Genomic DNA, 23,344 nt, shown 5'->3' with positions numbered 1-23,344 from the left:
CCTTACTAATGCATGTGTCATTGAGGTAGTTTTGGAAGGTGCCCTGAGGTTCAGGGACATTCCCAACTGAAGAGTCCCTTTTTACCGTGGAGGTGACTGCTTTCCCAGAACAAGGACCTAACATTTGGAATGTGCATTGATGTTGATAACAGCTCTAAATGTTGCTGTGAGCATTTTAATTTGAAATGTCCAAACCTTTTAGTTATAATTCTTCTTCTGAACAGGTCACATGCACGAACTTTGTTTCCAGCAGCTGAGGACATCCATATCCAATTGAATATGATGGGGCTTGAAAAGAAGTCGAACTGAGACAATTCACTCTGGCTGTCTGAACAGCAGTGTTTCATAGGAAGAGAAATAGTAATTATAAAAAAATCCATATGACACCAAGCTAGGAGCAGGTGTGGATCTGTTGTGGGGTAGGAGAGGGACCTTGACAGGCTGGATGGGTGGGCAGAGACCAATGGGATGAAATTTAACAAAGCCAAACACAGGATTCTACACTTTGGCCACATCAACCCCAAGCAGTGCTACAGGCTGGGGATAGAATGGCTGGAGAGCAGCCAGGCAGAAAGGGACTGGGGGGTACTGGTGAACAGTAGGCTGAACATGAGCAAGCAGTGTGCCCAGGTGGCCAGGAAAGCCAATGGCATCCTGGTATGTATCAGGAAGCGTGGCCAGTAGGGCAAGGGAAATTATTCTTCCCCTGTACTCAGCACTGGTCAGGCCACACCTTGAGTGTTGTGTCCAATTCTGGGCCACTCAATTCAAGAGACATGTTGAGATACTGGAACATGTCCAGAGAAGGGCATCAAGGCTGGTGAGGGGCCTGGAGCACAGCCCTGTGAGGAGAGAGCTGGAGAAGAGGAGGCTCACGGCAGACCTCATCGCTGTCTACAACTACCTGGAGGGAGGCTGTAGCCAGGTGGGGTTGGTCTCTTCTGCCAGGCAACCAGTAACAGAACAAGGGACACAGTCTCAAGTTGTGCTGGTGGGAGGGATAGGCTGGAAGAAATTCTTCACAGAGAGAGTGATTTGCCATTGGAATGGGCTGCCCAGGGAGGTGGTGGAGTCACCATCCCTGGAGGTGTTCAAGAAGAGCCTGGCTGAGGCACTTAGTGCCATGGTCTAGTTGACTGGATAGGGCTGGGTGATAAGTTGGACTGGATGATGTTGGAGGTCTCTTCCAACCTGGCTGATTCTCTGATTCTATGAAATGATGAAAAATTAACTGGTTTTGCACATGCATGTCTCTGAAATAAAAAAAAGAGCTTTTCCTTAACTGAGAGGTGAGGGTTAAAAAGTGTGTTATTTCGGATCTTGATTTCTCAACATATTGGATGATGTGTGCAAGGGGTGCTGAGAAATACAAGTATATTCCTAATGGAAAGCAGAATGTAATTCTGCTGTGCAGTTCCCTGGAATTTAGTTGTCATCCAAGGGTTTCCCACGAGCAACGATATTCCAGATATATCCACCTGGCAGCACTGGGTACCGCTTTAGAGTTTAAAATGATTTTTTTGCTTCTATAAACCTGAAAAAAAATCCTTTCTACTGGGAAACAAGATGTTTGGTGAAGAACTCCTACTCTTTTCCTCTGCTTTGATTTAGGCTGCCCTTTTCTTTTCTCTCTCTCTCTCTCTCTCTTCCCCTTCCCACCCCCCCCCCCCCCCCCCCATTTACTAACATACTTATGGAAGTAATTTGTGAACATATTGTATCTTTTAAAGTATGAGATATTGTGACATTTGTTCTTATGCAGACTCTTAAGTGAAGTCATTGTGGGGGTTCTGCTTAAACAGTGGATGTGAAGAATGCTTCATGTATTTCACAGGTTGGTGGGTTTGGATTTTGCTACAGCAATTCTCCTCCTACTTGTTGCATGATGGTGCATTAAGTTTTCACTTCTCATTTAAAGGAAAGAAAGAGAAATTTGAGTCCAGCAGCCTAAACTCTAAGTATGAACAACCTCATGTACTTTAACAGATTGCTAATTCAAAGAAAAATTATACAGGAAGGAATAATGTATAAAATAAGTATATACATGACTCATCAAATGTTGGTTTTTTTTTTCATGTTTAGTTATAAGAGGGCTTCAAGATCTCTAATTCACCAGAAGACACTCCTGTTTTTTAACAAAATGTGACAGAATTTAGGAATTTCAGTCCTTTTCCCTCCAGGACAGTATCCAGAACAATAACTCTATGACAGAAAGAACAAACTTTACCTGTAATAATTTCATTCTGAAAAGTTTGCCATGTGTATGTTTAAAGACAAACATGAGCACATGAGCAGTGCAGCAGTTATGATGCCAGACAGTCATTTGTATTGAATAGGTCGTTTAGAATGGGGTTCTGGCAAGTGTAAATGTCTTTTGTGCCACTTACAGCTTCTCTTGGGCACAATAAGAGTTGTGAAAATGTTTTCTACTTGATGTTTCTTGAGCAAACATTTTCTTTGGTGCAATCAGGGATGTGTGTCTTTTTTGTTTGCTCTCCCTGAGCACAAATGACAATATAATTATTGTATGCAAGGTAGTGGTGGTGTTGAGGGACTTTGAGTATATTTATGATTTTCTCTTAATTATTTTTTCTTGTTTGGCTATTTTTTTCCCCAGAAATGTATTAATTGCCTGTGTAACTCATATATAAACCCTATACTTTGAAATTGCTGTTATTGTGGAGGATGGCTACTGATCATATGAAATCTTATAGTTTTCTGTCTAGGAAGCAGTCTTTGATTTTGGATTTTGCTTGTACAGACACCTACAGGAAAGGTTTAATTTTTTTTTCCTGGTGGATAAGTATTCTTAGGTGGAAATAAAAAGGGAAATCTAGAGTGCTTCTACTTGTGCATAAAATGGCAAATTAAAACATGATACAGGATGGTGTTTCATGTAACTGTGATTAGTATTGCTCTACCTCTTTACTGCTATCATAATTTACTTAATGAGGTTATCTGAACCACTAACATTAAAAAAAAGGTGGTAATCTGAAAATATTTAAAAAGGGAAATTTCCTTTCTTTGTTAGAGTTACAAAGTATAGACAACTTTGATTTATGTAGCCTTGGCTACATAAATGGGATAACTGATGGTAGCTTGAAACTGAGCTCTTCAAACCTACTGTATTAGCACTGATCATACCCGGTGCTTCTTGTATCAATTGAGTCATGAGTTCATGAGAGAGCAGTGGCATATGTCCAGCCTATGGGGCAAATATTCCACTTGGCATTCCCTGGGGTCCTATTCTCTGATTATCCAGAAAGCATACATGGCTAATGTATGCCAGGATGAAAACAGTAGAGAGAAAATGGGAAAAGACTCATGCTTGTGCCTTGCCCTAGTATAGACATGATGAGGACCATGGCATAGGCTGCAATGTGAAGCTTGGATTCCTTCTGACTTCCACAGGATGCAAGAAGTAGCATGTTCTTTCCAGGCTTTTCTCCTTACTTTAAGGCTGATACTCAGCTTGGTAAGGAGCAGGTAACCTCTTTTGACAAACTGATGTAAATCAATGCAGTTCAGAAGTCAGTGGTCAAGGACCAAGAGCACTGGAGAGCACTATGGCAAAAAACCCAAACAAACCAAAACCAAAACCCAACCCCAAAACAAAAACCCAGGAGAATTCCTGGATCATCCTATTTAGACAAATTTTTAAAAGTGAAAAGATTCATGAGTTATAGGAGTTCAGTGAAATAATTCTTGTTTGGATAATTATTATCTTGGGTTCATGCACACCACAGATGTAGTTGAAACTACAACCACTGCAAATCCCAACAGAGTTGCTGCAGAATCTTGTGGTGAGGTGCATTTGTATGGATGCTTGTGGGCTTTGAACTGCTGTTGGCTTCTGTGCCACATGAAGCTGAGATTTGGAAAAAAAAGTAGTAGCTGGTACATCTGGTTCCATTAAAGTGCTGCTGATGGCTGGTGCAAACAGCCTTGCTGACACCTGCACAGTTAATCTTGTCCCGCAAGGGCTGGTTGACTTTGGTTTCTAATCCACAGACTGAGACTGGCTGTTCAAGTATTTATAATTTGGTTATGCATCTGCTGCCAGGCAAGGAGGGAAAATGGCTCTCTGCTGCTGTGTCAGAAACATGAGTCTGCTGATCACTTCCTTGAAGAGCAGGCATTTAAGCAGCCATGCTACTGAGTACAATGGCTTAATTTTAAGAAACTCAGAGTTGCTAGTGGTGTGATGCCTGGATGCTTGAATAACTTATGGTGTTCTATAAAGCTCATACTGGTAAGTCTATTTCCTTACTGTTTAGGGCAGAGGAAAACACACAAGGTCCTAAAAGCATATCACTGGGAATTCCCTTTGTGTATACTGGCTGTTCAATGAATTTTCACTTGATTTAATCTTGCCCTACATTGAGTACTTTTAAGGAGAGGGACCATGCCCTTGCTTCTTAGGGTTAAAAAAAAAAAAAGAAGTTACTTTTGCTAAACCTTAAAGGTAATCTCCTGGTTACTGTGTCATGTCTTGCTTGGTGTGCCCTATGGTAAAAAGACTCTGGATTTGATCTAGTTACTTTTGCTTTGGCTTGCACACACAGCTATTTACTGTACCACTCACTACATTAGTTTAGATACCAAACTCCTTTTTTATGAACATCAGCTATATATAGGTAAAGAGATACATTTCCAGACTAAAAGATTTCTGATAATCTAGAGGCCTCTAATTTCAGATCACTGTCACACTGGTGAACAACAAAGACCGTGTCAGGCTTCAGATTAATGTGTATCAGAGGGAAAAAAAGAAGCCTCTAGATATGATATGTCTGGCCTAATTCTGGTATAGTCCAGTGAGCTGTGCAGTGTTCTGCTTGATTTATCTCAATGTAAACAGTGTCTGACCTCCACTGCCATATCATTCTGCCCTCTCCGTGCCTCTTAGGTAAGGAAATCAGGAGAATTTTTGATCCGTGCAGTCAGAGCAGTAGCCTGGCTTCCCACAGTTTGTTTTGTTTGAGGGACTCTCCAGCTGAATCTCTTGCGTTCAGCTGGATACTGCTTCTTCCAGAATGTGCCATTCGTGTTCACCCTTCTGCACTGGCATTTCTCTGTGTGCCTTTAGTATGCCTGTGATGAATATCCCAAGATACACAGATAGCCTGGTTGAATTCTTATTTCATTTTTGATAGGTCACATATTGCTGACAAAGAAACATTTGTTTTCATCTAAGTCATAGACTGGAATGTCTCTTTTGGCCTTTTGGCCGTTTGTTGCTTTTATATGTGTAAAGTGCAGAGTTTTGTAGAAATTCAGTAATGTGGGAAGAAAATACCTTTCAGATGTGTTTTCAACAACAACAAAAAGTTTCTCATTATTTTTCAACATTATGCATAGTTATGGTATTCAGATTTAATTACATACCGAATAAATACAACGCAGACCCCAAACTGGTGAGATCAGCTTTCAATCACAGCAGGCCATAAGCTCTAGTAATTAACCATACCTCCACAAACCATCCCCACTAATAAATCCAGAGGAAAAAAAGAATACAGCAGAGGGGGGAAAAAAAAGAAGAAATGAGAATTACAAGATTTTATAGCAAAGGGCTGAAGAGGGCCCTGATGTGTACACAATGTATCCCTCAGAAAACATATGCTGTTAAAGTGTTTACTTTACAGATTGAAGTGCCTGAAGCTGGAGATCTGTAAGTGAGACATGAGGTCAATATTTAAGTCAGCATTTCTTTGAAGTGAAGATGTATTGGAGAGTTCAAGAGGAAGGGTCTGTGGTGACTTGACTCCCTGTCTCTTCATCCTCCCAAGCCTCTTGGGGAAGCACAGAAGGTGAAAAGCTATATAGGTAGTTGGTAGCTGGTGCAAGCAAACTGCCTTGCTGTGGAGCAGACCCAAGGCAAGGTCTGCGCTGCCCTGACCTAGTATGAGAACTGGCAGCACCACTGTGAAGCCCAACTCAATGAGACTGAGAATAAATATGGACTGTTGTCTTCTATGTGGGATGGTGGAGCTTCGTATGAAACACCACATTGCTTTCCAGTGGTGGTTAAAATTTGCCACTGTTTTGATGTGCCACACAGAGCATTGGAAAGTCCCCAGACTGGAGTCTTATCAAAAGGGATATAAACCAAGGAGTCATTCTTCAGTTAAAACCAAACAATATTAAATCAATTCTGAATCAAACAATGACAATTGTGGAAAGATCACCTGTTTCATTCCAGTCAGGCCCTTAGAGATATTAAACACACTTACTTCACAGACTTAATTGCCTCAGGATGAGGCAATCCTGTATATCTTTTTTAGAACCATTAATAACCTACTTCACCTGATTGCAGCAAGTATTTTATTAGAGGATTTGTCAAATGATAAATGCAAGGACTTTATGCACAGATAAACAACAAAAATTGACCAAATTTAGCCTCCACTTACAGCTAAAGCTCATTTTTATTTTAATCTTCCATTTAATTTGAAACTTAATAGCTTTTCAAAAATTAAACCTACGTGATTTTCCTACAACACTTATTTTGATTAAATCAAATATGCTCATTTCTACCATACTCAGTGCCTTGTTATCAAGCATTGTTGAATATGTGCAATTTTATATTCACTCTTATTCTTCACAAAGCCATGGAAAAACACAGATGTTCTTAAAAGACAATGAGAAACTAGTCATGCACAATTTGTATTTGTTGATAAATACACCTATATTTCAGGACCAGTGTAGAGGGCTGCCCTTCAGAAGAAGTCAAGGCATGCACACAATTGAAATTTCTCTCTAGTTATCAGGACTTCTGAAAAGAATCTGCAAATTTTAAGGTGTCCCAGCAAAAATATCAACAAAAATGCAATGCTACATAAAATGGAAGTACCATCCCAGTGAGATTCAGTGTTTCTAGCAGGCAATGCACTGGTGAACAAGGGAAGTTTGCTGCTGCTGCATGGCATCCAGCCCTGCTTGACCATGCTAAGATACAATCGTAGCACCACAGAATCACAATATCACATAATCACATAATTTCTTAGATTGGAAAAGACCTTCAAGATCATCGAGTTTAATCATTAGTTTCACACTGACAAGTCCTTGACCAAACCAAATCCCTCAGCACAACATCTGATCACTGTGAACCACTATGGTTGGAAAGGTCCACCAGGATCACCCAGTCCAACCTTCATCCCAGCATCCTTAATCACTAGACCATAGCCTCAAGCTCCACATCCACTCTTTAAAAACACCTCCAGGGATGGTGACTCCACCACCTCCCTGGGCAGCCTGTTCCAGTGCCTGACCACCCGCTCAGTAAAGAACTTCCTCCCGACATCCAACCAAAACCTCCTCTGACACAACTTGAGGCCATTTCCTCTTATCCTATCATTAGTATTTCAAGAGATGAGACCAGCTCCAGCCTCACTACAATCTCCTTTTAAGTAGTTGAATCAACCAGGTTGAAAGAGACCTCCAAGATCATCCAGTCCAACCTTTCACCCAGCCATATCCAGTCAACCAGATCACGGCACTAAGTGCCTCATCCAGGCTTTGCTTCAACACCTCCAGGGACGGTGACTCCACCACCTCCCTGGCCCATTCCAATGCCAATCACTCTCTCTGGCAAGAGCTTCCTCCTAACATCCAGCCTATACCTCCACCTGCATAACTTGATACTGTGTCCCCTTGTTCTGTTGCTGGTTGCCTAGGAGAAGAGACTGACCCCCCGCCTGACTACAGCCTCCCTTCAGGTAGTTGTAGACAGCAATGAGGTCACCCCTGAGTCTCCTCTTCTCCAGGCTAAACAGAAAACTGAGGGAATTCCAGAAGGAAGCAAAAGCAGGGACTTAGCAAGTGTCGCCTACAATGCAAAGCTGTAGCAATTTTTTTTCTTTAATATTAAAAAGATAGAATGAGAGGCTTCATTGGTGTCTTGAGGCAGAGATGCTTTAACTAAAAAAAGCCATCCACCATTTACCTCTGTATAGACATTGTTACAAATTGCCTTATATTTACATGAAGGATACCTTAGGCTGGATATTAAGGAGCAACCTCTGGCTGCTGAGTTGCTGAAAGGGGAAACAACCTATGGGGATATACTTCAAAATCTTCTTGAAGGAAATTTGAAAAAAAACCAGTCAGATACCTGCTATCTGGAGGCTGTTTGATGACAAGTCCTGTTCTGAAGCTGGCCTGGTCTTCTGCACTGCTCCTCAGTTTTCTGTTCTTGTGGCTCTTTGCAATCCCAAGCACAAATCCAGGCTGGGCAGTGAGTGGCTGGAGAGCAGCCCCGAGGAGAGGGACTTGGGGGTGCTGGTGGATGAGAAGCTCAACAGGAGCCAGCAGTGTGCACTTGCAGCCCAGAAAGCCAAGCAGAGCCTGGGCTGCAGCAGCAGAAGTGTGGCCAGCAGGGCCAGGGAGGTGATTCTCCCTCTCTGTTCTGCTCTGGTGAGGCCCTACCTGGAGCACTGCATCCAGTTCTGGAGACACTGTTATAAGAGGGATGTGGAGGTGCTGGAGTGTGTCCAGAGAAGTGCCACAAGGATGATCTGAGGGCTGCAGCAGCTCTGCTGTGAGGACAGACAGAAAGAGTTGGGGCTGTGCAGGCTGGAGCAGAGGAGGCTCTGAGGTGACCTTCTTGTGGCCTTCCGGTGTCTGAAGAGGCCTACAAAAACGCTGAGGAGAGACTTTTTAGGCTCTCAGGGAGTGACAGGACCAGGAGGAATGGAGCAAATCTGGAGATGTGGAGAATCCAGACTGGAGGTGAGGAGGAAGTTGTTCAGCATGAGAGTGGTGAGAGGCTGGAATGGGTTGCCCAGGGAGGTGATTGAGGCCCCATGGCTGGAGGTGTTTAAGGCCAGGCTGGCTGAGGCTGTTGGCAGCCTGCTCTAGGGCAGAGTGTCTCTGCCCATGGCAGGGGAGTTGGAACTGGCTGATCCTTGTGGTCCCTTCCAACCCTGCCTGATTCTACAATTCTAAATCCCATGGGGCTGAAAGGTCCCTCTCAGAGGGAGGACACAGGATATTGTAAATTGTTACTCCATTCCCTCTCCCTGTGTCTCCCTGTGCAGCCTCTCACTGTCCTCTCTCCTCTGACTCTGTGGTTGTTACTGCTCTGTTTCATGTGGGAGTGGCCCCAGGTGCAAGGCTATTTCTTGCTGCACAGCTGAGGTCTGCTGGACTTATCTTGGAGGGGCTGACAGTGAGGCCTGCACTGGGCCTACTGGGCCTAGTGTGTGAGGGAGAGAGGCTTGGCTGTTGTGAGGCCTGGTTGAGGCCTGGTTTGGGTCTCAGCCCGGCAATGGCTAGGCCAAGGTTGATTCTGAATGGACACATATAGATTCTATCATATATGCTTCTATATATATGCTCCTACTGTGTCCAGAGAGGGGTGACAGAGCTGGTGAGGGGCCTGCAGCACAGCCCTGTGAGGAGGGGCTGAGGGAGCTGGGGGTGTGCAGCCTGCAGAAGAGGAGGCTCAGGGCAGAGCTCATTGCTGTCTACAACTACCTGAAGGGAGGTTGTAGCCAGGTGGGGGGTGGCCTCTCGTCCCAGGCAACCAGCAATAGAACAAGGGGACACAGTCTCAAGTTGTGCTGGGGGAGGTCTAGGCTGGATGTTAGGAGGAAGTTGTTGGCAGAGAGAGTGATTGGCATTGGAATGGGCTGCCCAGGGAGGTGGTGGAGTCACTGTCCCTGGAGTTGTTGAAGCAAAGCCTGGATGAGGCACTTAGTGCCATGGTCTAGTTGACTGGACAGGGCTGGGTGCTAGGTTGGACTGGATTAGCTTGCAGGTCTCTTCCAACCTGGTTGACTCTCTGATTCTGTGAATCTGTACTCAATCAGGCATTCTCTATCTCTTCAAAGAGATAAAGAACAGATTTTAAAGAGGACAAGGCAGATTAAGAAAAAAAAAAAGTCTTCATTTAGGACTTCCCTGTATGGAGAACAGAGACATCTTTCCCTCTGCATATGCATTTGGTGTTGGTGTATGGGTAGCTTTCATGGTGCAGAGCTGGAAAAGCTTTCAAAACATGCAGGAGAAAACTACAATGAAGTCTCAGAAGGCAACTGCACTTATTCTGAAAAGTAATCAAGACTACTGTTGCAGGAAAGACAGTTAATGCCAAATAAAACTACTTGCCTTGATTTAAAGAAATATTTATATGTTCCTTGTCAGTGTAAAAATATTAATTTTTCTAATAAGAAGTATTTCCCCATAAATTCTGGGTAACAGATCTCTAAAGTACTCCAGGTGCTCTAGGAATGCAGCACACCCAGATGGGATCAGTTATGTCACTGTGGATTTGAGTTTTTTAAATAACTTGTTCTAACACTGGTTTCACAGCAGATGAGAAAAGCTCACTTTTATTTTGAGTCTAAGACACTGACAGCTTAATACACACTGCTTTGTATAGATGTTTAATAAAGGCTGGTAGAGGTTCATGGTCTTAATCAAACCTTTAATTGAAATCATTGCAGTTTGCAATTGTTGTTTTATGTACCTCTGGTTTACTGTCACCTCCTGTAAAGCAGACAGAATTAGACCATTAAAGTTCTCCTCTAAGGTCCTAATTTATAGTAGTAATGAAAAAAAATGCGTTTATGTTCTGGGCCCCTCAATTCAAGAGAGATGTTGAGGTGCAGGAACATGTCCAGAGAAGGGCGACAAAGCTGGTGAGGGGCCTGGAACACAAACCCTATGAGGAGAGGCTGAGAGAGCTGGGGGTGTGCAGCCTGGAAAAAAGGAGGCTTAGGGCAGACCTCATTGCTGTCTACAACTACCTGATGGGAGGCTGTAGCCAGGTGGGGGTTGGTCTCTTCTGCCAGACAACCAGCAATAGAACAAGGGGACACAGTCTCAAGTTGTGCCAGGAAAGTATAGGCTGGATGTTAGGAGGAAGTTGTTGGCAGAGAGAGTGATTGGCATTGGAATGGGCTGCCCAGGGAGGTGGTGGAGACACCGTCCCTGGAGGTCTTCAAGAAGAGACTGGATGAGGCATTTAGTGCCATGGTCTAGTTGACTGGCTAGGGCTGGGGGATAGGTTGGAGTGGATGATCTTGGAGGTCCCTTCCAACCTGGTTGATTCTCTGATTCTATGCCCACCTTCTAAGAAAACAATACTTTGTAGGCCTCTCTCATTAGTAAATTAAATTTCTCTATCATGTACTTTTACCTTGTAGATAGAGTTGAAGGAACTCACACCACAAACACAGAGCTCAGCAACCTACCATTCTCTAAGCTGTTTGCCCATTTGTTCTCCCACTGAGATGAGTTTTAAAGATGAGGCATTTCTGTGACATTAATGAACAACATCTTCATTTGTGGTCTTGGGACTGATTTTATTTTGATAAATATATTTGACACAGTCATACACAAATATATTCTAAGCTGGAACACATTAATGTCAATTTCTTAGTTTTCAGACCATTGCAGTATTTCATGTAAATGCTGATTTATTTCTGCTTGAATATTAAATCCAAAAGCAAGCAGATGATCTATCTCTGCTTATACAAGAGTTCTGTGAGAAACATTATTGTTCTTAATGTTTATTTGGGATATATATACACATACACACACATATATGTTTGCCATGGAAGAGAATGGGGAAAGATTATCAATATTTTAAGACTTTGATATAATCCTTCCAACTGAAAGTAATTCCTCTTGGGACAAAGAACCTATTCTGAATATTTCCTTTCACTGGCCAGGGAAAACACTTATATTGCCTGTGAGGGGATTTATTGAATTCTTCCAAGAAGCTTTAAAACATCACTATTTACTGGTTGTGTGAAAATACATGTCCAAGTACTATTTTCAACATGCTTCAATGAAACTAATATTGACTTCTGCAGACACTTCTGTTTCCTTTACAGTGTCCCTTTGCTTGATGAATATGTGAGTGTATTAAAAGGATCATGTGGAAGCAAATGTCCTTATAGCTTTAGTCCATAGGTAGCATATAATCTTTTATTTGTTGCTGGAATCATGGAATGGTTTAGGTTGGAAGGGACTTCAAGGATCATCCAGTTCCAACCCCCTGCTATGGGCAGGGACACCTCCCACTAGAACAGGTTGCTCAAGGCCTCATCCAATCTGGCTCCCTCCAGGGAGGGAGCAGCCACAACCTCCCTGCTGTTCCAGCATCTCACCACCCTCACTGTAAAGAATCCTTCCCTAACATCTAGTTTGACTCTCCCCTCTGCCAGTTTAAACCCATTACCCCTTGTCCTGTCATTACAAGACCTTGTCAATAGTCCCTCCCCAGCCTTCCTGGAGGCCCCCTTCAGATACCAGAAGGCCACTATAAGGTTTCCTCAAAGCCTTCTCTTCTCGAGGCTGAAGAGCCCCAACTCTTGTAGCCTGTCCTCATAGCAGAGGTCCTTCAGCCCTCTGAGCATCCTTGTGGCCCTCCTCTAGACTCGCTCTAAAAGTTCCATGTCCTTCCTGTGCGGAGACTCCAGAACTACACACAGGACTCCAGGTGGGGTCTGAGGAGAGCAGAGCCAAGGGGCAGAATCCCCTCCCTTGCCCTGCTGGCCACACCCCTCTTGCTGCAGCCCAGCACACAGTTGCTGTCTGGGCTGCACTCACACTGCCTGAACAAGATTGAAATGCTCTGCCTAGGTTAGGGTTAATGAGATGCCATGGGAGACTAAATCTCAGGTGAACCCATCAGTTAGTGCTGTGTGTCTCATTGTCTCCTCCAAACCTTACGCTTGGTGGTAGCAAAAGTTGTCAAAATCTTGTAGTGACTTCAGCTTGTATCACCCCTCAAGCAGAACTAGACTGCAACAGCATTAGAATTCATAAGAATTGTAGAAAACCTCAACTTCTTCTTTGAAAAAAATCTTTGAAGATATGAACATTGCTGATTTTGTCTCTCAGCAGGAGGGGCTTGTTAAGTAATAGGTTTTTGCCATAAGAGGCTAGTACCATAGTAGCTGAGACTGTTCTTCACATCTGCTTGGCAGAGGAAGGACACTTTTACAATCATTACAGCTATTTGCCCATTTACATTTATGCACTTAGTCCTTCTGTCATTGTGACATTAAACTAATTCAGTTTGACTTGGAACAATTCCAAGCCATTGAAAAGTTAAGACAAGTTGCCCAAACCCTAAACAACATCAGTTGTTATGAGTGGGTGAGATGAGTCTCCCTGTTCATCAGACACCTGCGTTGGAAATGATATTTTTCTGGTGGTGTTTCTTGGCTCATGAAGCCAGAGCTACATCTGAAGCATTGCTTTTTCTCTTCAGTGTCATGTTGAGAGTAATGCCTGATGATCTTAGTATTATCCAGTGTTTAAAACATGAATGTTAGCTCTTTTCAACTTCTCGGCTGGCCACTACAGTGCTGTGTGGTCTAATTCAGCTTATTTCATCAGCATAATATTATCTGTTGCATATTAACTGTATATCTGGGATGTCATTTAAATAACATACAGACTCAACTTTATGGCAGAGAAAATACATATAAAACCACAAAGTACCACCTGTTAAAATGCCTTAACATTTATTCACCATCTTACTGTAACATCCAAGAATGGAATGGCTCAAGTGACATTAGTTGATAGTTCAGAATCATCCAAAGTAAATGCTTTTCCACATGGTATGTAGTTAAGTTGTGAACATTTTTGTCACATGATGCTAAGATGTAATATGAGTTGAACAACTGATTGGAAATTTTAATAGAAGAAAACAACACAGAGAGCTAGAAACAACAGTTTCAGTCTTCAGGCAATGGTTCAAGAAGCCTCAGCTCAGAAAATAGCTGAAGTTGAGTCTACTCCTACTCATCTCCCATTGTGCTTGGCCTTTCTTCCTAGGCACACACCCTCAGCTGCACTTCAGGTGATAAACCTTGGTTTTGCCTGCAACAGGTATTCTTATCCCAAAGTAGGTCAATTGGTCAATGGGCCAAGAGAGAGCGAGCACATTCGTTCATATAGGTATGTTGGCTGTATTACTAACAAAAGATGCATCCTAACTTGGAGGTAATCCAAACCTTTTCAAAGTCATTAAGTCAACGATCTGATTTCTATTACAAGTTAGATTGAATCCTGGAAATTGTAACAGCAAAAGTGTAAAAAAAAGCAAGTGGCTTCTACTACTGTATTAGCTGATTATGCTTGTGACAAAGTGGCAGTTAAAGGGTAGAATAGACAGAGCCTGACTTACAGCTTCTTAAAAAATACTATAGTTTTCACATATATTTTTGTACTGACATCTGGAAGGTTCAGTATCTGAAGCAAATAGCAACAAAACAGAAACCACCTGGATTTCTAAGCCCCATATGTAGAAGATGTAAATACTCACAGATTTGCCCTGCTTCCTGTTTTCTTTGATTTTTTCTTCTCTTCCTGCTTAACTTGTTTGCTTTTGGAAAGCTTCCTAATTGCTTTAGTTTTGTTTTTGAGTTTCTTTATTTATAAACTTAATGCTATTATTCTGCAGATGTGTAGGGAAACCCTGACCTCTGTTGAAGCCTGTAGGAGACTTACTGTTGATATGACTCCGCTCCAGGACTTCACAGTGGTAATTGCCAGGTCTAGAAGTAGAATTTTTATAGTTATGAGCAGTAAAGACCAACTAACCAAATCTAAACTTCTGTATAGGTCAGAGCATGTGTTTCACTGAATTTTTATTGTTGAATATTCCCCTTCTGTTCATCTATGTAATGGACAATATTGTTTTGGGTTTGAATATGAAATTCAGCTCTGTCACTCAATATTTGGCTCACTAGGCTTCAGTAGTGTTAAATGAAGGATGAATGTAGACTGTTGAATTGAAATAAATTCAGTTAATTGCAGTCAGTCAATAGGAGCTTTTTGTATGTATTTGAGAGAAGAATGTAGATCTTTGTAACTCTAATCAACTACAGAACAGTATCAAGTTCCCATAAGAAACGAACAATGAAATATGGCAGCTAAAAATGTTGGTTCATTCCGAGCAGCTCTGCAATCTAGAATGTGAAAAGAAACTAGTTTACATAATGGAAGGAGATGCTTACAGTGCAGGCAGACTGAAAAATACTGGGAATTATAATGGACAGCAAATGAGAAAAAAGCTTGCAAAGTGATACAGTGATAAAAAGTAATTTCAAGCTGGAAAGTTATCTTTTTAGAAACCAAGGAGGTACTGATGTCTTTATTATGTCAAATGGTGCCTGCAATACTGCACTGAGTTCTGGGGGCCTCTGAGAGTAGAAAACCACCACCAGTCAAAACAAAACGGAGCCAACCTGGGAAATGCTTTGGAACCTGGGGCAAAAGTATGCCCTATATGTCCAAACGCTATTGCTTTCACTCTGTTATTTAGGAACAGTTATTCAAGAGACTCCTTAGGAATGCACTGTTTATGAGAAATACAATGTCAAGGTTTTCTGTGTATCTCAACATTCCATTTCTTCAGATTTATCTTATTCTCTTAATGGTCTAAATCTCTTGCCTTATTGTTGAAGATACTGCAAAGAGTCAGATAGTTGTACAGTTTTCTTCAAACTGCAGGACTGCCTGCATTGGGCCAGGCTAAAGCCATCTAGCCCCATATCTTGTGCGTGACTACAGCCATCAGAAGATGCCCAAGGAAGAACTTAAGATCAAATGCAGCAATACTTCTTTTAATTACAGTCCAAGTTTCTAGTGAAATCTCCCCCTACAGAGTTGCCATGTTTCTTTTTACTAGCTCTGTTGAGTTTCTTTTCCATTAATTTCTCCAGATGCTTTTTGAATCCACATAGATTTTTGTCAGTCTCTCTGTGAAAAAAAGATCCTTATCTTAGCTACACACAGTGTATCAAGAATGTCTTAATTTTCTTCTGAACCTGGCCTTGATAAGTTCCTCTGATGGCCCTGAACTCTATTATAGAGAGTGAACAATCATTCCTCATACATCCTGACCACATCACTCCTGCTACTATGGAGCTTTACTATATCTCTGTTAGTCATTTAAGTTATTTTCTTTTAATAGCTCCAGGAGGCTTAGTTTATTTAGACTGGAGGCTGTTACTGAGTTTTGTTCCTGTTTGTCAGCCTTCTCCGAACTTTTTCCCATTCTGTTGTAGCTACTTGACCAGTTACAGCAGTGTAACTGCTCTCATATCAATAATTCACAAATTTGGATTCTAGTGGGAGTCAAAAGGACTAAACCTTGGCCATCTGAGTTGAGCTCAGTATGGATCTTTTGCAAACATCTGCTAACAAAACTGAAACCACAGAGAGGATCAGAACCACGTGTCCTCCTTGCTTATACATGTAGGCAGTTTGGACTGAATTGTTTTTACTGATCTGCTTAGAAAGGCTTTTCTCTTTAGTGATGATTATTGTTTTGTAGATGCCATCTTAACCTTTGTTCTGAAGAAAAAAAAGAACCTCACCCTTCTTCTGAGTAGCTAGACAGAACACACTGTCCTAAAATGTGAATAATAATTATTGCCTAAATAATTTCCCCCCAGAGTTCACTCTTCTCAAAAGCAATTCTAAAAACAATCCAGCCAAAGGGTAAGAATTAGAACTGATGCCCTGAAGTTTTGGAAAACCATAAGAAGAAGATAGCAACTGGAAATGACCACCCAAAAGGGTTATTAACAGGAAAGGCAGGAATTTAAATAATGCTGAAACAGCACTCTGCAGATGCTCACAATTTCAGCAGAACATCTTATAGCAAGGGGAAGTTCATCATGCTCACAAATCTTTGCAGGACTGAGGCTACATGGAGGATGTGCTTTCTCTCCTCTCAGAGCTATATAAGTGATACATCTTGGATAAAATTCATCCCTGATGTACAGGTTAAAAATAGAGATTAGAAACAATTCTTTTTGGATCTAAACATTTGCACAGGATAAGGACTATTGAATATTAAAAATCTGCCAAGTAACACAAACCAGAGCTGGACAGACATTCTCAGAGGGATCTGTAAGAACTTACAGAAACCTGAGGTAATGATCAAGCTAGGAATGTTTTTTAAAAAAATAACTTTCCCTGACTCCCTCAGGATCTGGTAATTTTTATGCATTCAGGAATTACTCTTTGAATGTGATCTCAAACCATCGGAAACAGAATTTCTCCCTGAATTTTGGTGTGAAAAGGATCTTCTCCTAAAACATTGTATTTGCACACAGAGTTTGTTTTGCATGAGTTTATTTATTTCTTCTGTCTTTGGGCTGCAGAGGGTGAATTCTGCTCCATGCTAATCAGCCTGGATGGCTAATGCCCAATGGGTATGTTAAGTGTTTAGGCTCATGATGCTATATAAATAAAGTGCTAAATACAAACGAAACAAAAAACATCATTACTACAGTTTGCATTGGGTTCATAGTGTTGTGTTCTCAAGATGTGCAACTGGTTTGTGTGTAGAAATTGGAGGTTATACACTTTAGATTATAAGAAGTTCAAGCATGTGGTAGAGGAAGAAACATCAAAGGTTAGGCTGTTATTATTAGGACACTTCAAAGAAAAGAATTTCCGAAGCCTTTAAGTTTTACGGCAGGTGCATGAAGAGGTGCCAGGTCACCTCAGGGTGGTCAAGAGTAGGCTACATTGAAACTAGATTGCATAGGATGCCTTTTATCTGTCAAAGACAGTTGGGATTCCAACTTAGAAAGAGTTTTAACAGTGATTTTGAATACTGGACATCAAGCCTCTCTAATTTCAGTTACTCTCAGCATGGAAGCTTGCAGTCATGGTCTCTACCAATGGGCACATCTGGGTAACAGAAGAGTGGTCCTTCTGGTTGTGTCCCAGCCACAGAGCCTCTAATGTGCTTTGCTGCCGTTGCCAGGTCAGGCAGGCTGAACGCTTGACAAACCTCTTTAGGTTTTGAAGCAGATATGTGCTTCAGTAATTATGGCAGTGGTGGGGGATGAACTCTGGCTCCTATTCAATGTCTATAATCCATGTAAAGACAAAAACTGTCATTCTAATGTTTCCTATTTAGGAAAAGTGCAAAAGGAGAATAACTATATTTGTAGTTTAAACAAACTAGCACAATGAATCCAATACCTTCTGATTAGAGTGTGATCATATTCCCCCTAATGGGATATTACATGAAGCTATATGGAGGATACTATTTTTACAGTCAAATTAAGTGATAGTGATGGTTAATTTCATCTGATTAGAGCAATATATGTTCAGAGTTTCGAAAGAAATATTAATTTCTTTATCTGGTATAGACATCTCTTTCCTGGAGACTTGTATCTCAGCCCCACCTCCTCTGTGCTGTAACTCATCAGTTTAATACTGCTTAACATGTATATTCTTCTTTGGAGCATCATCAGCTGAAAGAATGACTTTGTCTTAATAAAATGAAAAAACAAAATGAATTATACATAGCCAACAAAAACAGATTCCCTGCAACCAACTGCAAGTGAGTTGCTTTCTTCTAATGAATTAATACATTAAATAATAATAGTTAAAAACCATTTTACATTGCTTTGATCATTCACTTACATGTCATTAAGTAGACTGAGCATTTTAGTGTAAAAAGGCTGTGTTTACAAATTAGTCCAGAGGACATGTTTCACACTGAAGATCAGCATATATATTGTGTTTTATTTCAGCTGCACATGACACAACCTTAATATTAGAGCCAGATGATTAAAAGAACATTACCTGAGCCTTGAGAGTCACTGAATGAGCTATGCTAAATTGGTTGTTTTCTATTTTGTGATTAATTGTGCTTCTAAACCATATTTTAGTGTGCTTTGTTTTTCTGTCCCCAGTCATCCCATATTATTAAAGAGAAATTCTGCATATCTCTCCTGGAGTCCAATTAAGGATTTGCATCATGACTAGATTTTTCACTTTAATTACTGTATATAAAGTAGGTTTTGACTTATTTCCATATTTATCAAACTATGCAGAAGAAGCAAAATTCATCAAATAAACAGATATCTGTGGCTATAATTGCAGCCTGCACTGAGCATGTAGGAAGAAAATATGAGGGTCCAAATTTCATTATGTAGAACATAATAAACATCTGAATAATTAAACTGTGTGTAAATCACACACTTGGCAGTAGTAAGAACAGAGAAGAGACACCTTAGTTTGATCAGAAAAAATACTATGTTTCTAAATATATTTAAAAAAATGCATTCTAAACATAATTCAATCAGCAGTGAGTAGAAAAACAAGAACCAAAGCCTTAAATCTGTGGCTTGTTATCAGGTGAAGGAGGATTCCACATACATTTAGAAACATCTCTTTCCTTAATGGTAAGACATGCTTAGCTCTCTTCTTTGTATGTGCATGGAAAATGTGTTGCAAGAGAAGTAGAGGATCCAAACTCTTACATTGAAATGGCAAGTTCAATTAAGACATGCAGCCAGCTTTGATAAACTGCCTCAAATCAAAGCTCTGAAAATGGCATAACTGCCAAAGCAGAAGCCTTTTCAGATCTAACTCTGAGGAGGTCATCGTTTGCCTAAATATCTTCTCTTAGGTTCTGGTTAAAGGGAATACAAGAACATTCCTTTATTTAATTTATAATTATAAGCTTTAATATATCTTCTCCATTTACTGTGGAATAGTACTGTAAGTTACTTCCATTACCCACATTTTGAAGCATGGCATTTTTACTTCTATTGAAAATCTCAAAGAGATTACATTTCATGGAGAAAATGGTTCCAAGGTAGAAATAAAATTTTATTCTGTGCAAAATTTTACTGATATTAAAGCAAAAGGTAGGAACATAAAGAACATTTATGTTGATTTGCATTTAAACAAACCCAACATTGCACAGCTTCAGCCTGCTATCGTCCCTCTCTTGTCAAGCAGATGCAGTGTGTATTATATTCAAGCAAACTTGCAACTACTTACTCCACAGCAAATCTGGATTTTTAATTGAGTTATTAAAAAAAAAGGGTTTTAAATTGCTACTTTGATTAGACTTTGTAGGTACATAAAACCTTTTTAATTTACTGAAAAACTTCTTGAAAAAGCATTTTCTTATTTAGATCCCCACCCCCAATTTTTATTCATGAGAAGTAAAGAGCTGTTCTACTATAATTGTGTTTTTGGTAGACACTACAGTTGTTTTTTGGGAACAACCAATTGTTTTATTAATTTATTTGATTTGCCCTACTGGGTATCCCAATAGTAAGCAAAGAGGAGAGTGATAGCAGCTAGATAAGGGAGAGATGCAGAACTTAAACAAATACTTTAAATGAGTACCAATGAAAAGGATCTAAGCCTGTGCAAACAAGGAAAAAATGCTAACAAAAATAGCTGGAGTTAAAGAATATGTAATGAAAGTCGTGCCAAATCTTAATCTAAACCTATCAGTCATTCCCATCTATGCATGCTGTAAGATAAGGATGTACCGACTGAGCAAAGGATAGATGCCCTTGGGGAGAGAAGAATGGAGACATGTGCCTCAGTGTTTTTCCTAAACTGAGACCTATCTAACAACCTCCCTATACAACCACCGTTCAGCAGAAAAGGCAAAAGGGCTGTGGGTTGATGCTGAAAGTCTGGATAAAAGCAAATGTAATGCTCATTCTTAAACAATGGAGGAATAATCATGCAACGATCCATTATCTCTAACATCTCTTTCAAATATGGTACTGAAAAGCCTTTGACAAGATGTAATATTATGACAAACAGTTTAGGTGTGGTCAAGCTTAGCTTACCATATTAGGGACCATTATCTGCTGTTGCGTCTGTAGCACACTGCTTGTGTGTGTGGCAAACAGCTAACACGTCAGACTAGGGCAGATGAGGATGACAAGGAACTCAGGAAAGTCAGAATGACAAGAAAAAAAAAATCAAAGCATGCTCTTGAGATAAGGTTAGTGAACCTACCTGTCAGGGTGGTAACATTCTACAAGGAAGGTAAGTAAAGTGTAAAGGATGAAACTAGCTTTAGCATGATTTTCCCTGGAGCTAGTTGTGTGTCCCCTTCTAACCCTCTTTGCTTAGTCTTCTCCTGTGGAGTAGAAGGTACCAGAACAGATTAATTTTCTGACTTGGACACACTTAACTAGACAAGGCATTATTTGATATACAAAATGAAGAGAAAGGATGGAGGTGAGACTTGTTTTTCCTTACTAAGTCTGTCTCCTCTGCTTAGGATTGAGGAATACTAGTATGAATGAAGGAAGAGGTTTGCAGCACTGCTTGGTGTATTTAACTAGGTATACAAATGGAGGAAAAGATAAAGATAGAGGAAGGAATGCAAAGATGTTAAAGTTGCAATAATGAATAATCACAAACACAGCAAGCTAATCTTTCAGAAAGGTGACATGCTAAATCACCCTATTGGTATAAAATATTAAGCCAACATAAATCTTCCATGATAAACAGCATAATCAAGCTGTGTCTTAACATCACTGGCGATCAATGACTGATGTCAAGGAATTATCTCACTGAACCCTGAATTGTTTTTCTCTCTGAGTTACACTGTGAACATTATAGTGCTGCTTTTGACCAATAAATGACATTGCTGAAAAGAGGATTGCCATTTGGCAGAGGTGAGGAAAGCCAGCTGCCCTGTGTCGGTCAACTGGTCAAAATACCATGCTCACAATTTCTGGACTGAAATTGTTGACTTGAAGGATATGTGGAAAGTGTGATATCTATGCCTGGGAATAAAAGAAGGGTAAAGAGGGCAGAAAGAGCTCAGATAATACATCTGTGCTCAGCAAAGGAGGCATACAGAAGAAAGGACAACATCCTCTTGCTTGAAGAGAAACACATTATATAGAAATGCATTTCAGTTTACTGGCTCTCTTTCATCTGCTTTGAGTCTCTTCTCCCACCACTCTCCTCCCCAAGGGCTCACTTTAGCATGGCAAGTATTGCATCAATGGCTGTGATACAGAGGAAATGGAGATCCACATCTCATATTTCCGAGACCTGGTTACAATTTGGTTGCAATATAGAATGTGGCCCACTGTGTAGCAGAGTTTATTAGACTGTCCAGGTGCTTCCTGTACTTCCAGGGAAGGATCAAAGTTTGTAGTTACAAGGGTGTATAGACTATCAGAGTGTATGAAATATATCACAAATGTATTCATTGAAACTCTGTCAGAGCTACTGTTGGAACTGTACTATTAGCCTTGGAGACTTCAACATTCATATGAGCATCAAACCAGATGAGGCAACATCTGTTTCCCTGGTAAAGCTGAGCTCCTTAGATTTTACCCAGCCACTTGACAAGCAGTCATAGGGAGGAAAAAAGTATGTGATTTTCATTTGCATATGGTCTAGTTGTTTCAGAAATACAAAGGGATCCTTTTTGTTTGATTTGACAATTTTCAACTAACTCTCAACGAGAAAGCTATTCTTTCCTCCCTAATCTAAACAGTATCTTCAAGGTCACTAGGAGGTTTTTTTCATCCCCCTTTAGTGAAGTATAAACTTTATCTTCCTGGCTTATTGTTAGCAAAGACAACCAAATTGTCTGGGTTGTGGATAATATGGCAATCAATTGTACCCTGGCTTCTCTGTCCTTGAATATAAGCTTATTCAGCGGTCGTAGTTCACAATCTTGGGCTTGGGAAAGTTAGCTGACATTTTTTGACCTTCATGGCCACATTACCAGATGGTCATATTGACTCTTATTGGAATGTTGTTTTTTTTTTAACAGTTTCATCACAGTTTTTTAAAAATGGTTTCTTTTGTAGGAAGACTCCGAAAGATGCAACTGTTTTTCAGATATAGGTGTTTGGGCATTTCAAAGAGCTTCCACCTCTCCCTTTCAGTAGACACCTTCTATTTGTTTATCTATTGCCAATGGTAATAAATTGTTTAAACTCACATTTTCTCACTGCAATGCTTCATTCCTATTGTACTTTAAGGTATATTAAGACATTAGCTACTTGGTATGCTCAAAAATAGAATCGTTATCATTATTAATTGCTATTTCCATGTGCTGCTTTCTTGACTACATGCCTCACTTTTGACATGTAAAATAAGACTGGCCACTCTTGCTTTGAATTTATCTGACTACTTGTTGAGAAGTTTCTCAGAGTTTAGGTGGGAAAAGAGGCCTGTGTGTTTTAATGACTTTCCTATCAAAGGTGTCAGCTGAAGGTCCACTTTCTTCAGTAGCTTAATCATTTATAGTTTGGCACAATGACACTTCTTGGGAAGCTGGTGCTACACTTGTGTTAGCATTTTCAATGGAGAGAGATAGGGAGGATTTTTCCAATCAAGAGAAATGTGAGGGAAACCTCTAAGTGGTTAGTTTTGAAGACCATTGTCATGCTTCAGTGTTCCCACATTCCAAACTTACATTGGTCTTTTTCAAATGTTTCCTAGTGGTAAGCACATCTATATCTACCTGTGCTCTTAGTCCCTTTCAGAGCTTTAGTTAGACAAAAACTGTAGAGGAATTGAGGTTGCTGGAAATAAATTTTCTTTAGGCTCAAACCTTTACTAA

This window comes from Pogoniulus pusillus, chromosome 13 (assembly GCF_015220805.1).
Source record: "Pogoniulus pusillus isolate bPogPus1 chromosome 13, bPogPus1.pri, whole genome shotgun sequence".
Classification (NCBI taxonomy): domain Eukaryota; kingdom Metazoa; phylum Chordata; class Aves; order Piciformes; family Lybiidae; genus Pogoniulus; species Pogoniulus pusillus.
This window is presented reverse-complemented; position numbering follows the sequence as displayed.